This window comes from Malurus melanocephalus, unplaced genomic scaffold (genome assembly GCF_030028575.1).
Source record: "Malurus melanocephalus ecotype Western Australia unplaced genomic scaffold, MMel_1.1 scaffold_784, whole genome shotgun sequence".
Classification (NCBI taxonomy): Eukaryota; Metazoa; Chordata; class Aves; order Passeriformes; family Maluridae; genus Malurus; species Malurus melanocephalus.
This window is the reverse complement of record NW_026624016.1, coordinates 15,926-30,635: the sequence shown is the minus strand read 5'-3', so window position 1 is coordinate 30,635 and position 14,710 is coordinate 15,926. Positions and strand designations below refer to the sequence as shown.

The following is a 14,710-nucleotide window of genomic DNA, read 5'->3' as shown; positions in this document are numbered from 1 at the left end:
TCTCAGAGCATTTTCAAGAAGAAATCAAAACCCAGTTCTTTCTGTTACATTGASCAGGCAGTTTCTTGAAAGTGTGAGCTGTCTCATGCATGCTTAGCACAYGTAACTCTCATCCACTTCCCAAAGCTTCAGTTTTTGCTTTTCCCAAAATTCTGTGCTYGACAACTGGACAGAAGGCTATGCTGAATTAAATTTTATTGTTCTGGTGTTCTCCATCCATTTGCAATGCACATAATCAGGAATTCAGCTATGTCCCAAGAAACCCATTTAACCTAATGAGAGCAAATGGCAATGGGTGTTCCTTACCCGAGACAGCAGTGCCAACGTTTCTGCTTAATTGGGACATATTTGGCTGGTTCCGGTGCTTCAAGTGGTTTTTAAACAGGTGTTTAATGGGTGTGGGATTCTGAACTCTGCCCTTTTGATACAGCAGTTGCCAAATAAAGATTAACAGAAATAAAAAGATCTAATACAGAATAATAATTTTTGTCTTTGTATATTTATTCAGCATAATTTTTACTTTAAGTCGCAGGCGGGTGGGGAGGTGTTTCTTCTCATAATTGAGAAAGTCCATTAAATAGAACAACAGGATGTCTAGCAGGGTGCCCTAATTAAAATTACCCTTTAATTTGAACAAAACATTCATTTGTATGTAGCTAAGGTTGACCTAAACCCCATCTAAATCAGGAAAAATTATTATACAATTTTTTTTCTGCTGAAAATGAAACTTAGCATTCTGCCAGTAAACAGCATGGTTCTGTTATTATAAACTATTCAGGAGTAAGGATTTTCTCTTCAGTGTTCAAAWAATAATGTTTTGAGAAAATTAAAAGAGATTTCTCTCCTACCTCCACCGTTTGATAGTGTTCATTCACGGTCGTGTTTCGGTGGCATTTGAAAGCAGAGACAATTTTGTTCTGTGCATACTGTAAGCCCATCTGAAGCCTTTGGTCATGGCCAGTGTACTGGTGAACTAATAAGCAACTGAGATAGCAGCTGCTTWGCAGGACTGATTGGCTCGGGCTTGACTTTGCTATCTGCAACTCCACCGTTTCTGACTGGCTTGGAGTGCAAGCCGGGTAATTTTGTTATCTGGGGAAGTGTGGGCCTGCATACATAATCCAGGCTGGCTACACAACCCAGGAGATTGCATGCTCTRTGGTGGAAATGACCTGCTCGTGCTCTAGCTGTCGTGCTTTAAAATGCTGCTGAGGCAAATTGTATCTAATATAATTTATCAGATCAAAGTGAATGTTGGAGAGAACTTACTAACTTCMGAAATATTGTTTGTATTTAAAAGGGAATTCTCAGTATCTTTAATTTGACAGAGCTGCACAAACTGCAGTTTGTGCATGTTGCTTCCAGGGCATAAGGTGGTGGAAGTTTATTTATTTATGCTCACTTTCTGAGCAGGTTGGGAACTAGGGGGAATTTAAAAAATGCTTGAAACTGGTCTGAATATGCTGCCAGTGGATTCAGCTTGGGTTTTTTTTTTTTTTGCCATGAGTTGAATAGAAAGAGAACCACACCCTTGTTTCTTTGGATAATCCCATCCATACGTACAAAAAGGGAAACGTGTTAAATGCCAGAATTTAACTAAGTGCAACAGGAGTTCCTCTGCAGTGAATTATTCTTCTACCTAAACCAGCTTTTACATTTTCATCTCAGTTTCAACAGAATATACCACAACAAAAGAAAGGAAAAGATCTGATGAACAATTTGCTTAACCTACTTTAAGCTCCAAGAATTGTTAAAGTGAAGATAAAATTTGAGGCTGGTGCTGTGGCAATACTTTTAAACTGATCAAGAGCACTTGAATAGAAAGTATTCAAATATTGGCGTAATTTAAAATTTTAGATTCCTGTCACTGTTTTAAAGACAGTCAAAACTGATGTGGGCACCTGTTGTAATGTGAAAAGAGTAAAATTAATGCAATCAAGCAGGTGTTGGCTTAGGTATTKCATATGTGTGTGYATATATATGTTATCATGTAGATATTTAAATATGCATGTTTTCCAATYGACAGTTATTTTACAGAGAAATATATTCAGTGACACCACAGGAAGAAAATGTGCACAAGTGGGTTGTAATGGTAACTGCTGTATCTTAGAGGCAGCTGAAGGAAAACGGGAATTTTCTGTTGGGGAAACCAGCCAAGCCTCTTGTTCCAGGGGTTGCRTAACTTGAACATGTATAGGTTTGTGTAACAACCTGCACAGCTGCCCATGCTGGACAGAATAACTGTAGCCATCTTGAGAGTGTGTAGAAGACTGGAATGAAAAATAATAGTTGTGTGCATGTCATTGCTTCAGACTTATGTATGCTGGAAAGCATGTTTTTTTTTTATTGCTGAACAAAAAAGGTCACCAGTTCTTAAGCCTGGTCTGGTGTCCTGCCCTTGAGGTCTGGTAGTAATGCAGCGATACAAATTCTAATTGCTGTAAGGAAAAGGTGGGTATGGGTTGTTGAACTGATGGAAGCAGGTGAAGATCAGGTGTCTGCTCTGATTCTTTTTCTCAGTTCAGTAATTTCCAAAGTTGGTGAATCACCTGTGGGTGCTAACTGGCTAGTGAAACTCTTCCTTAGTGATTCCTTCTCCTGAAGATATTGTAGATGGTGGTGTCAGGTGATTCCTTACCACCAAAGGATCCCTCTTGTAGGATGTAAAATGTTCCAATTCCCTAGAGCAGGGAAGCAAAAGGAAGGGAACTTAAGTGTCTTCTGCATTCAGCTGAAATCCAGATACACATAACTGTTTGGGCTGAGTGGTTTTAGAACTCAGGGTTAGAAAGTTGGTTTCTAGCAGGACAGAACTGATGCTGCTTCTCTGGAAAGTAGCACAAGAGATGTGTGGTATGGTAGCTGCAGAGATGTAAAGGAAAATTCCTGYTCTTTATTTCCAGGTGTATTTTCTGAAGTCCTTGAAAGATTTTTTCAGGAGCTTCACCATGTTCTGGCAACAGTGGTTCTTAATCACACACTTTATCTTTTGCCTTTGGCAAGAATGCTCAATTCTTTCCATGTGAATGTGGGACCTTGCCTTACTGCCTCAGGGAAGTGTTACTCTAATGCGTGTCACTTGAGGCTAATTCAACCTGCCACTTGGAAAATGCCCCTGGTGCAGATTGTAGCAGTGCACCATTATCTCAAGCTATTTTTCATCAGAAGCAGACTGCATCTGTTCTGTACAATCTGCGTAGCCCGGCAGTTTATTTTAGGTTAGCGTGTGAGGTGGGGTCATTTTTACCTATAAAGCTGTGATTGGTTTGGCTTCCAGCTGTGTGATAAGAGCCTTTCTTCTGTGTCACACCAAAGCAACCTTAGACATCACAAGATGTAGGTCCACGTTATGTAGCTAATCCATTGATTAGTTTAAGCTAATCAATGTTGACGCTGCTCTGTTGCCTCTCCTCCACTTGAACTGTTCTTCTGCTTCCCTGGCTCTAACCCCCAATTTTACTGCCTGGATCTTGAGCAACAAGGGTTTGATGTGGCTGAAAACACACGGGCAAAAAGCCTTTTTTCAGCTGAAAGCTCCCTGAACCAGGCACTTATGCAGTCCTGGCTCAAGGATGGACTTGGGACATGTGGCAAGGAGAGAAAGGAGGTGAGGGAAGGGTGGGATTGTGACAGCTCCAATTAAAATCAGCTTACATCATAACACAGCCATGCTTGTGAGGTTCTGGAAATGATAACCCAGTGGTTTCAGCAGGATACAGCTGTGGGCACAGGCTGTGATAATCAGAGGAACTGTGGCTTTGGAATTTCCTTCCTCCACTGTTTTCTAAGACATCATTTTGGTACACGTGAGAAATGCTGAAGATCACACACCTCRACCTTTCCACCCTTGAAAAGGGAAAATTMTRTGAAGGCTTGAATGAATTAATTTAWTTTATGMGKTTTTGTTGYTGTATGTCACTAGAARCCMATCAGGCAGAGGGGAGAAAACAAAAAAGGAAAACATTTTTGTAAGTGGTAGGGAATTTTCCCCTTTGAAAAAGAGCTAAAACTTCATTAACATCTCAGCCAGCTTTAARTTAAAATTTGCATCTGAAAATAATCTATAATGTGTTTTGAGTGCCAGTGAGTCAGATCAGGGCAGTACCATCACAAGTTTCTTGTGTGTACAGCTCGTGATGTGGCTCCTGCACCATCAGTCAGTGTTACTGTGCCACTCACGCTGGTGTGAGAATGCCCATGGAATTCACACTTGGCCTTGTGCTGATCACATAAAGCCAGTGTACCCCAGGCCACGGGGCTGGCTGGGGCAAACTGAACAGAGAAAGCAGAGACTGCTGAGTCCTGAATTCTACTTTGTGTGCAAGCTGAGTTGGCCGAGTGCTTTTCAACAAGAAGAGTCCTATTCCGTTCCATTCCATTGCAATAGGTCTATTATTATCAGAAAAGGTTTTTCTTGTAGCATTTTGGTAGAATAGGCTCTTAGAACATGCCACCAGAGTGATTGGGTCATCTTTCACCCATCCCTGTGCCACTGAATGGTGATGCTCTAATTTTTCTKCCCAAGTCACTGGGTTTGATGTTGGGAAGAGGAGAATTCAGAAGTGAAGCTAGCAGCTCTGCTGGTCAGGCAGGACAAAACAGGAAGACTGCTCTGTATCCCTAGGTTTTACACATATGAGAGGATGTAGGCATCTGCAGCATGCAGCCTGAAATGTTTTATTTCCTGCCAGGTTTTTATGTCAAATCTACATGGATTAGATTTGTAGCTGTCTGGAGCAGTTGGTATCCTGACTGCAAAGCCTTTGGAAAAAAATGATTTGCTGATGGTATCATGCTTTTGGTAGGGCATATATTGGAGTTCCTGGCAATTGTTTCTAAAGGGTTTTCCTTCATGCAAGGTCTTAAAAGATGATTTTCTCCTCTTTTTCTTCCCTCTCTCCSCAGGGAACTAGAGGGCTTGACGCATCCTTTACATCCTGCATTTACTCTGACCACAGTCCCTCCCTGTTCTCACAAGYGGAGCTCAGCCCTGCTTCCCTTCCTGTTGATTCCCAGTCAGCTACATGGTAAGTTTTCATTATCTCTGGACTTGTTGCCACGAGGTAAAACTCTGGCAGACTCTCCCTGAAATCCATTAGCACTGGGCATTGAGGGCAGAGTACTTCATGCCCATCAGAGATCGTGCCGTTGTATTCCAGGCTGACTGCAGGGAAAGGAAGATAGTATTGAATTAGCATTGGAGCTGAACTTCAGCATAGATTGTTATAGGAATAAAATATGAAGTAAAATATGTGACAGAATTAAATCCATCAGTTCTAATAAAAGAAACAGAAGAAAGCAAAGAAATATTGGACCCTTAAATCCCATTAACCAGGCCAGAGAGAGAATGCGTTAAAAGGAAGCTGCACTGTATCTTTTTCCATTGTTTGATGAAATAATCTTTTTCACCCTTTAAGTAGTGTGTTTAAAACTCCTAGTATTTCTGAAACAAAGAGAATATACAGCCACCGAGCTAGCTGGTTTTTATACCTTCCTTTCTGGGTATTGTCCTTCAGTGCAATACAGAGCCATTTCTTTGTTCTCACAAGCTAGCAGTTAAATTGTATGTAAATGTATGCAAATTAGATGCTGTCTAATAAAGAGAGTCATTAGATGGAAGAAATATTTAGTTTAGRGGGAAAAAAGAGAAGAAAGCAGGTGTATTTTGCAATAGAAAAATGTAAGATTGCAAAAGCCCCTCAAACTTGGGTGAAAGCTTTTTATAAAGCCATTAAAATATTTTCTAAAAGGCTTGCCCTACTCCTGGTCCTATTTTCTGTGTGKTTTTTTATGTATGTGCACATCTGTGTTCTTAAAACTCACTGGCTGTGCTATGCATACAGACATGTAAATATTGTATTCGTAAGTATTTTCTTTCTTTAAATCATGTAAATTTACACACATGTACCTTATACTAGGGTGTGTTTTCTGCTTACCGGGTAGAGAGAGGCGGAATTCATGTGGTAAATTTTATTTTCATAGATTGATTTATTCATTGYATGCTCTGACTGGATACCTTTTCTCACTAAATCATCTTCCTCCATCTTATCAACCCCCTCCTTAACAATTCTAAAGCTTTTTTTCTTCCCCCATTTTATTTATTCACCAAATCTCAGTGCCAGCTGCATTTCCATTCTTTCACTTGCATTTTCTGCCAAGTTATCCCTTTTGAGGTATGGACCTGATTTAAACCTTAAGCAGCAGTGACCTTTCTAAACATGGAGTTGCACCTTTACTGTCAGGTGTCATAACACTAAAATTCTCGGAGTGTGAATCTTTGTGTCATCCAAAGCTGGKGATTCCACACCTGTGGATGGAGCACTTATATCCATCTGGGCTCTGAAAGATTTAAAACAGATAAACCTTATTTTCTTGTCACTTCTAAGGAGATGAAATCTGACTTTTCTCTCTCTACCTTTTGAATTTCAACTCCTGCTGTTTCAGCACTTCTGTTTGGGTGGACTAGTACACAGAGGTGACATGGCTCCATTATCTTGAAGTGTTGTATTTTGTTCTGATGGTCAGTTATCATGATTTCAGGCAGAGACAATAGCTCTATGTTAACTTGCCTATTTTTTTCTGTTGCAGTTTTGCATGTCTGGAAGTCTAGAGACATATATGTATATGTGTATAAAATATATGTGTATAAAYACAATGTTGTTTAAATATTTACATATAAAGCCAAGGAATTGGCTTYCTTCCCAGAATTAGTGGAACTACCTTCCCCAGGAACATTTGGACTTGAGAAATCTCTACAGCAACACTTTTTTACTGAAACTAAACAACTTGTGGAGTAACTAGCTCTGCACCCTTTGTTGTTCATAYGGGTTCTTTAGCTTGGGGTGATGGAGAGACCTCTGTGCATTGGTAGTTCATTTCCAGCTAATTATGGTAAGATTATCTTTTATTGCCATTTCCACCCCTCAGTTTCACACTGGCTGACTTTATGAGAGAGAGCTTACAAAGGAAGCTTGGTCAAAGTGGGATTATTTTTGCCACAGTTGTAGGACCAGTTCATGCAGTGTGCTGCATCTGAGCAGTGTGTGCAGTCTGGGCACTGATTCCTTCCTGAACAGCTAAAGAAAGCCAGGTTGATCACTCAGAACAAGCTGACCCCACAGCTGCYCAGTGTCCCAAAAACCCTGGTTGAGCAGTCAGCAGATATCAGTGAGAAATGTGGGCAGGGTGATTGTGAGGATGTCATGGAGATTTGGCAGTGGATGTTTCAGGTGCTCTTGAAGGCATAGTGGGATGTGTAAGGAGAAGATTGTGAGGACTGCAAAGGAAATCTGAGCTGTAATATAATGGTGCTAGAGAGATGAGGTTAAAGTGAGGAGTAACATGGGATATTCCTGGTGACTTGGAAGGGATGAGGCCATGTTCTTTACTGGCTCACTTGGGGCAACACTATTCCAGGCTTTCTGGTATTGAATGTCCAGGAGAGCTGAATTGTGGTGCAGGCATTTAATGTGGATGGATGTTTAGAGAGAATTTACAATCTAGGTAGGTGTAGTTGTGCACATTCTTCAGATTTTGGGAAGTGGTTGTTAATCCTGGAAYCCTAATTGGGAGATTTACACCAGAAATGGGACAGGCTAGCAAACAAAGTACATTCTGTCTCTCACATGAGGTTGTAAAATGTATATACAGATAAGTGATTCTCAAATGGGGGGCAAGCAATGCAGACTTAGGGGCAGGGATCTGATTATTTCCATTTCCTTCCCCTGCTTCCTGTGGTCTGGAGGAATTGTTCAGGGCAGGAGAGAATTCAGTGCCTGCCTGCTTTTGAGGATACGCATCTTGCTACCTTACCCATCTCAACAATAATAACAATATTAGAGCTTTCCTACTGTTGAATTACATTGCAAGCATATGTATGCATTAAAAAATGTAAGACTTCTGTATCCTGTGTTGATGAATCCAATAGCAGTACTGTAGACAAATATGGGAACCAGACCCTGGTCCATCAGATCAGGAATCCATCCTGCTAAACGTCTTCAGCTTCAGCAGTGGGAGACACAGGAAATCCTAAGTTGTAGTAGTGGAACAGCTAATTTTTTTCCACTAGTGATCTTGATAGTAAATGAGAATTTTTAAACCTATACCTCTCAGGAGCTTATGCATCTTTAAAGGAATAGTTTTAAGAAATAAAATATGCCACACTAAACTAATCCTAGAGCTAACGAACAGGCATTGGGACTAGCAGCTTTTGCTATTACCTACTGCTTATTATTGTTATTATTATTATTTCTTTTTAATTATGCAAAGTGCTAATCAGTTTGATTATGCACAGTGCTAATCAGGTTAATTATGCAAAGTGCTAATCAGTTATTCTCTAAGCACACGAGGAGAGCAGAGGTGCTGGCAGTGAATGGTGGTTCTAGATGGGGGTAGTCACGGCAGTCATTCCTTATTAAAAGAGGAGTAGGTGAGATGATAGGGGTTTTTGCTTCCATTAAAAAGTAAATWAAAAAAAAARRAAAAAAAAAGAAAGCCGTGAGGGGGATAGTTCTGGTGGGGTAATTCTTCTTTCACAGCAAGGCAGACTTTTTTCCAAGTCAGCTCATGCTGTTGGRTAATTTCTGTAGGAGTTTGAGTGCACTGATTTGGGGAAATGTATTGCAGGGGAGTCTTTTAATGGGAAGGGTACAAGGTGCGCCCACTTAATAGGTCGGGGTGCATAACTAGAAAAATTACAAATTAAGGGAGTTTGGTCAATCTAACAGTCACCTTTTAAGCACTGGTAAGTGAGATATTGGTAATGTAACATGGATGATGACAGTTCATGTGTTTTTATGGCTGGAAGTCCTGTATGTGCATACAAAATGTGTTTCCTTTTCAATGTAATGCCTTTAAAAGCTGTAGGAATGTAGGATGCCTTATCAGTGTAAAGAATGTTTGGCTGTGTTTCTTCTTCCCTTTTAGCACTAAATTATAAATTTTGTGTTCCTGTGAAACAAGATGTGTTTTCAGTAAGCTACATTCTCCTGACAATTAYTGAAGATTCAGTGTGTCTCTCTTACTATGCTCAGTGTCTAATATCTAACCAGTATTCCTGTTGTGATTATGTTTCAGTATTGGTGTGGGATACATAAGCATTATTTTTTGCAGTTAGTAATGGAGATGACATTCCCAGAGCAGAAAGCTACTTGCCCATAAAAGTCCTGGGTAAAGGATCTTAAGAGATTTTTTTAAATCATTAAAACAAAAGACTGCTTCATATAAGGCCCTCAGTACTAGAAGGTTACTGCACCAGCAATGCAAGAGAAATTTTCCTTTAAAAATTCAGCATTGAAGGTACTGACTTATGAGGAATGATGAAAAATTTTCACATATATTTAAGGTAGGAAGTAAAGCAAAGCATAATTAATATATGGCTTAAACGGGAGGCTGAAAATTAATGGTATTGCCTTCTTGGCTTTGTAACTACTCCACAAGACACTGATCCTTAAAACGTGCTTGCTGCCAAATAAAAGGTCACAAATGCTCATCTATTCTTATGAGTTCATTCTGGTGTTAGAAATCTAGACAAACCAGTGGTCCAGCATCAAGTCTGGTATCTTAGATCTGGAGGAGGGAAGTATGTGGTATAAATAAACTTAAGTRAGAGGGGGAGACACCAGACACCAGTGTCCTGAGACTCTGAATTCTTTACTGTCTGAGCATCCACATCTTCTCAAGTGGGAGTAAAATCCTGAGAAAACTCAGAAGTTTTCATTTTCCTATAAGTATTTCCCCATAGTGTCTAAAAGTTTCTGTAGAGTCAAAACACCCTTGAAAGGCCAATAGCATAAACCCACACCATGGTATTTGCATCTTAGAAATACAAATCTACCTGAGACATAATCATAACTTCTTGTCTCAGATGGCTGGCCTTCTGATGAATTGGGGAGCTAAAAAGGCAAAACTCACATTCTGCTCCTAATCCTACTGCTTTCTTTGTAACCCTGCTAAATTGCATCACCTTGCTCTGCTTTAGTTTCTCTTGATAGCAAAATACGGTTAATGACACGGTTCTAATGGAGTGGAGGTGGTTTGTGAGGCAAGTGTATTGTTTGCAAAGTGCTTTGATATCTCTGAACTAAAGGGATTATAGAAATGCTGTGTACTGTGGAGACTTGAATTAAGAAGCATCACCAAATCTTGTGATACTGTGTAAATTTAGTGCAAGATGGCACCAAAACAGCTTGCGTGTTCCTAAAGAGTGGAATAAGTGGATGGAGAAAACTCAGTTGCCTTGGCTGATGGGTTAGCAACAAATGAGAACACCCCAATAAGGAAATCTGTGCCCCCTATGCATTATGTGTGCCCTGAGTGAACAGGGAATTCATKTGCTTGTATGGCAGAAAGTCATTGCTTCAAAACTCCTTTTGCATTTTCTTGAGCAGCCGGTGTTCAAAGGTGCGGGCTAACTGCTACTCAGCCCAGCAGGAGCTGAGKCTGCTCATTGGCATTCACACAACTGGGAGCTGGTGGGGAATTAGTAACAATAAGATTTTAAATGTTCAGCCTGACCTTTTAAAGTTACTGACCTGCATTCAGGTTACAAATACACAGCAATTTTCTCTTGAGCTGCAAAGATTCTAAATGTTAAATCAGTAACTCAATCAGACTAGCAGCCCTTCTCTCTGTTCTCTCGTGCCCAGCTGCCATGACTGGAGTAAAGGAACAAGAAAACTATCTAAACATATCCGTATCTTACTGTGACACAAGTACTTGGAAGAAGCCCCACTGACATAAACTAACACAAAGTGACACATTGTTTAAAAACTTGTTTCGAATGCCTTCTCCCATTGATCTTCTTCGAGGGAGATAAATAAACACTGTGTGTGGTGCAACCAGACTGAGTATTTTTGCTCCTCCAAATGTTTATACATTCTCTGTGATTGTTTGTATTGCTGTTTGTTGACTGTAAATTCCAGACCTGTATGTTTGTAATGTATACATTTACAGGGGCAGTGCAGTTTTGGGAGTACAGGCAGGGTGGTGCCTCTTAGGAGCACTACCAGGTGAATAGTGGGTGGTTTGTTTTTCTCYTCCTTCAAAAACATTGAATTTGTCYTTWTGCTCCCAGTGAAAGAGAGGGCTGTGGTGGCAGCAACCTTAGTAAAGCAGGAYCTTCAGGTCCATGAGGAAAGCCATGTAGGATTTGTCTGGTAGGATCAAGACAGTTTTAATCTAATTAACAAATAACTCCACTGTGCCCTCAGTTCATTCAGCAGTGATGAGGGTGATGTGTTCCTTCTCTGAGGAGGAAGTGACTGAAATTGTTGCAGATGACAAAATTCCTGTTGGCTGAGAGCCCTCCTGCCTCTYTGTTCCTGTTTCACAGTTCTCTCCCATGTCTTTGAAAAAAATCTTTGCTTTTTCACTTAATTGTTATTACCAGCAGCTTAATCYCTAGGACAGCGGGATTGTGTAGAAGATTTGGGGAATGATGCAGGTACTTTCGTCCACTAAACTCATAACTGCTGGWACATAATGTATGTGTAGGAAGAATTCAGCTTAATCAGTTACCATTTCTCCTATTAGGTGGAATTTTCCTTGAACCCATGCTTCTGTTGTGTTTGTAAGTTAAAATTACATGTCTCTGATGTTCCAAATGGCCTAGCACTTTCATTTTTGCTCTTTCCTGCACCTTATCTACATTTATTAGACACAAGTTTCCCTGCCTTGTAGTTASMGTCTCAGAAATCACTCTCATTTGAGTATAAGCTTTATTGACAGGTAACAATTTTTAATTAGTTTTAGTAGCTTTAAAYGTAAGTTTGGAAGAGCTGCTTCTGCCTCAGGTGGGCTGTTTACAAATCTGGTGCTAGAGAAAAATATTTGCTTTTGCCCATGCAAAAATCTTCTGATAACATCTAAGAGTTCTTGTGTTTTTTGTGGTTTGGAATGAAATCAAGTGAATGACTTCTGTGGCAGGGATGTATTTTCTTTATTCTGCTCTATGCTTGTGCATCTCAACACCCTGACAATAGCTGTTCCATGAAAATAAGAAGGAYCTACTGTGACAATCAGATTCTTAATGACCTCAAGAGGCCGAGGTCTTTCTGGTGGTCCTGCAGGTTCCTGTACTGTTGATGGCCACAAAATACTGATATGTTGGTATGTAGCAGATTTTTTTTTTCATTTGGCTGTTTGAAAATTCAGGAAATTAAATACATGAAAAAAAAAAAAAGGTGAAATCGTATTTCATTTATCTAAAGTCCAACCTGTGAACACCAGAATTGAGGTTGACAGAGCAACCTTAATTCAACTTCCCTGTGCTTTTTCATGTTTTTTGCGTGTGTTAACATGCTGGTTTTGGTGGGAGTCAGTCTTCTCATTGTATACTTGATGGACCTGGTCTGAGGTGGAATGGAAATTCTTTAGTAAGAGGCTGTTTTCTTTAGGAGCAGCTGCCTCACTTACTGCAAACACTGGGAATTGTTTAGTATACGAGGCAGAACATAGGGGAAAATGAAAGGGTGCTTTTATTCTCAAGATTACGGTATGGGCATGCATGTGCTTAAAGCAAAAAATGTGCTTGAATTGAGTTGCTTGTAAAATCAGACATCTTTAGGTGGGTGCAAARCAAGCTAGTATTTCTGCTTTCTCTTACCAGTTCACTTACTCATTTTAACGCTTCACTATTTCTACTTTTAAAACATTCTGTTTGATTTCCTTTAAAGAAAAAGTAAAGTCAATAGCAGTAGTAACAGTCTACCCTGGTCTTGCATCACTTTGCTGGTATGCAAAAGACTTTTTTTTTACTTTTTTTTTTTTTAACTCTCCTACTGAAATTGGGATTTCCAGGATTCTTGACTTTTAGTTGGTAGGAAATGCCCTATGTTCTACATTTATTCRCTGACAAAAGTGCACACAACTCTTCCTGACACTTTGACAGTTTAGTGGGAGATGCTGCTCTAAGTAGAGTGTGTCTGTCTGTAGCCAGGTCCGTTTTCTAAGTACTGGGAATTCAGCTGTTTTCTTGTGAATTCTTTTTTTTTCGTATTTTATTACTACAGAGAGAATACAAAGAGTGCTTGTTTCTTTCTTTCTTTCTTTCTTTTTTTTTTCCCTCCAGTTGACACAATCAGTATTATTTGAAGAAAAAAAATTACACACAGAATGGGAAATAGGGTGGGAAAATGTAATAGGAACTGCAAATCTTTTCTGTCTTGTCTGAGTAAATGAGAGCTGATGAGAGATGCAGCACAATGAGGTCTAGGGAATGCTTGCTGAACTGGTATATAAAGATTGTTTCATTTTGCTTCATTTCATTTTACTGTATTGAATTTGAAAGGGAAAATTGCAGCGGACATGAAAAGTTTGCTGTGGAAATACCTTCGGTCGCAGTACCCTTGACGTGAACCTGGGCAAACATGAAAAGGAACGTTAAATAAAGTACTGTATGAATTGTGTAGGTGTGCTTCAGAAGCTACTTTTTGAAGAGTGCCCTTTCACAAAGAGTGGCCCTGCCTCTCAGGTTATTCTACTACTTCTATTTTTAATCTCTTAAGGTGTCTTTCTGGGYTGTCTTTTGGGTTTTTTGTAATTTGGTAGTGGAGGCAGAGTGAGTCAAAACTACGCTGATTTGCAGGACTATAWGGTAACATTATTTTTGAATGCCAATTTTCAAGAAGTCTGGAAGGAGATTATTTCTTCCCCCATTCATGCCCACCCTAAAGATTCTTTTTAAATGGATTTACCTCAGGGGAACTCGGTTCTAGGTGGGATACTACTACTGCAATGCACTAAAAGACAATTTTACTTTTACTTTGTGTGTTACAATCTGCAGTGCTTCTGTTGAGCACTTACAGCAGAGTGACTGCACATTGCTTGCTGGAAGGAAGCATTGTTAGGCATTGTTAATTCACAGAAATGGGGAACATTGGGKKTTTTTTTYCCAAGTCAAAGTCAGTTGTGAAGGTCTAAAGTAATGCATTATGAACAGCAAACATTGCTGCATAAAAGCTCTGACAATGYAGACTTGAAAGATTTGACACTCCTGCTGGAGCCCTTGGGAGAGATCTTTGATGATAAAACATATAAAAATTAAACTTCTTTTCCTAATATAAATATACAAATTGTAATRTTCAGAAGTAAGATTCAACATCCTTGTCTTCAGAGTCCATCTGGTGTGTTCTCATGGCAGGTTCATGTCATGAGCAGATTTAAGACTGTTCTCCTGGAAAAGTTTTTTAACCTCTGGAAACTTCTGAATTTCTATGAGGTAGGCATGCTTGGCAAGCCTTTTCCTGGAAAGCACTRTGCTTCATACACACCTTCCCTTATCAGAGTCCCAGAGAGCGAAGAGGTGGGAGTAGGATTGGTGGGCACTAGAAGAGAAATGAAGGGGGGTGGTTTTACTTTTCTCCAAGCAAAGGGATGGTTTAATGGCATTGTGTAATATACCTCTTCAGCTACTCTAAAGGTTAGRGAATGATTGGGTAGGTTATTTAATTCCTCCCCCCTCCGCCCCTGCCTTTACCACCTCTAAATGGAGACCTGCAAGTGCAAGGGTACCATAGGGATGTCAGTGTCTCTGAATGTGATTCATTCCAAGGAGCATCGTTCAGCTCAGTATCTAAAATCTGGGTGTTGCTAAATGCATGGGATTTATGATCCTAGTTTAAGTACAATCCATTTTTTTTTCATGGCTGTGGTCTTGGAAGTGGAAGTTCCTCACTGGTTTTTTTTCCAGATAAACTTCATAGGCTCGGAC

The 14,710-nt window shown here is 39.9% G+C and overlaps 1 long non-coding RNA gene across 2 annotated transcripts in view; it reads left to right on the top strand.

The window, feature by feature from the left end:
* Positions 1-5,021, top strand: part of LOC130584857 (uncharacterized) — a 111,469-nt gene extending 106,448 nt beyond the window's left edge. For both annotated transcript variants that reach the window (XR_008966537.1, XR_008966536.1), the window contains exon 3: positions 4,906-5,021. This is a non-coding gene — a long non-coding RNA (uncharacterized LOC130584857). The remainder of the gene's footprint in view (positions 1-4,905) is intronic.
* Positions 5,022-14,710: the final 9,689 nt, after the last annotated feature.